General features: G+C 39.8%; 1 pseudogene; it reads left to right on the top strand.

Annotated features, from left to right (window-relative positions):
• Positions 1-1,309: 1,309 nt before the first annotated feature.
• LOC100797083 (uncharacterized) lies at positions 1,310-2,107 on the top strand (annotated as a pseudogene).
• The last annotated feature ends 236 nt before the right edge of the window (positions 2,108-2,343 follow it).

Raw genomic sequence — 2,343 nt, 5'->3', positions numbered from 1 at the left:
GAGCCTTGGATAAGAAGCTTGGAGAGGAGGCTTCAATGGAGGAAAAGAAAGAGGGAGAGAAAGAGAGAGGGGGGAGCACGAAATTGAAGGAAGAAAAAGGGAGAGAAGTTGAACTTTGAGTTATGTCTCACAAGACTCTCATTCATCAAAGTTACAACAAGTGTTACACATGTTTCTATTTATAGACTAGGTAGCTTCCTTGAGAAACTTTCTTGAGAAAACTTCCTTGAGAAGCTTCTTTGAGAAAACTTCCTTGGGAAGCTAGAGCTTAGCTACACACACCCCTCTCATAACTAAGCTCACCTCCTTGAGAAGCTTCCTTGAGAAGATTCCTAAAGAAGCTAGAGCTTAGCTACACACACCTTTCTAATAGCTAAGCTCACCTCCTTAAGATGAGAAGCTAGAGCTTAGCTACACACCCCCAATAATAGCTAAGCTCACCCCCATGACAAAATACATGAAAAAACAAAAAAAGTCCCTACTACAAAGACTACTCAAAATGCCTCGAAATACAAGGCTAAAACCCTATACTACTAGAATGGCCAAAATACAAGGCCCAAACGAAGGGAAAACCTATTCTAATATTTACAAAGATAAGTGGGCTCATACTTAGCCCATGGGCTCGAAATCTACCCTAAGGCTCATGAGAACCATAGGGCCTTCCCTTGGATCTCTGGCCCAACCTACTTGGAGTCTTTTATCCAATGCCCTTGCAGGGTAGGATTGCATCACATGGACTATAAAATTACAATATTAAATAGTCTATTTATTTCCAATTATAGATATAACTATGGGTAAATAGCCACTTTTGTCCCTGAATGTGTAATTCGCTGACAAATGTGTCCCTGAAGGATGAAAAATGCAATTTACTCCCCGAAAGTATAAAAAGTGTGAAAAATTTATCCAGCCATCAACTTTTGTCCGTCACCGTTAAAAAAGTTGTCTACGTGGCACAAAGGGACGAATTTGTCACTAAAAAACTTGCCAATATGGTCATCTCTAATTGCCAACATAAGGATATATTTGTCATGAAATATTTTCTTGACTTTAGATCTTCTCGCTCTAGGAATAGGGATATTTGTGACATAGTAATTTCAAATAAAAATTCATCCTTCACACACCTTAAGCCTTTTCTTCTTCTTCTGGCGTTCCTTCCCCAATGTTGGCTCTTGTTCTTTTTCTCGCACACTTCCATTGCTTCCTTCCCCAAGGTGCTTCCTTTTTTAACGCATTTTGTTCCGGACGACGATCACCACAGTGAACGTTGGCTCTTGTTCTTCTTCTCGCACACTTCCACTGCTTCCTTTTTTTAGGGATTTTGTTCGTTCCTGAGGGTGTGGCTTAGGTTTTGGAGTTTCTTTTTGGGGTTCAGTTTGATGGATTTTGGAGGGTTTTTGTTGCTCTGCATTGATGGGTTGCCTTTCTGGGTTTTTGTTCATCCCTACTTCTAGAAGTGCACGGTTCTTTTGGCTTAGGACTGATCAGATTCGTTGCAATTTATCGATGATAACTTTCAGGTGGTTTACTCGTGCAATCCTTTATGCAAATCATATGCTTGTTATATTTGTGGCTTTGTTGTGGATCACCCCTTTGGCTGGGATTTTTATAAATAAGGGAAATGGTGTGGTAAAGAGTGGATTTGGTAATGTCGAGAAATTGGCAGGGAATGTGGGTTGCCTTCTGATTTTGGTAGCTTTAGGAAGTGGAGCTTGTTGGGGTCTGGTTTGTTGTAGATTGTGGCTTTGAGGCCTAACCTGTAGATGTATATGAATGAAGCTTTGTTGTCTTGGTACCGAAGGCTTCATGTTAGCAAGGTTCCTGACTTGGATTATAGTAGGGCAAAGATGTTTCTGCATAATCGCTACTTGTGCCTTGTGGTTTTGCAATTCCTTTGCCCTCCTGTGTTGGCGCTTCTCTTTCTTGGATTGTCTCATATTGATGATGGTGTTTCCTTTGGAATTTTACAATGTTGAATGATTTACTGCCCGACTTTGCTTTCTTCAAGGAGGTTGTTTTATTTTTGGCTTGGTGGGTAACTTTTCTCTAGGCATTGTTCTCTTCGGTGATCATTGTGCTACATTGCCATTGTGTTTTATATGTTTCTTGATTGAGCCTCTATTTTCCTAAATGCTATTTTATTGGGCCTTTCTGTGAGCCTTTTATTGTAACTTGAATACTTTCATTTTGGTAAGAGTGTTGTGTTGGACTTTTAAGAGAAGTTTTCCAGGTTAGTCGACACGATATCATTCTTTAGGAGATATCAGATTTTCAAGCACAACTGTGTTCTATGTTGCTTTTGAAGCTTTTGGACATAAGAACCATACCCAATAAACTGACTATAGA

Source organism: Glycine max, chromosome 19, assembly GCF_000004515.6.
Source record: "Glycine max cultivar Williams 82 chromosome 19, Glycine_max_v4.0, whole genome shotgun sequence".
NCBI classification, from domain to species: Eukaryota; Viridiplantae; Streptophyta; class Magnoliopsida; order Fabales; family Fabaceae; genus Glycine; species Glycine max.
This window is presented reverse-complemented; position numbering and strand designations above follow the sequence as displayed.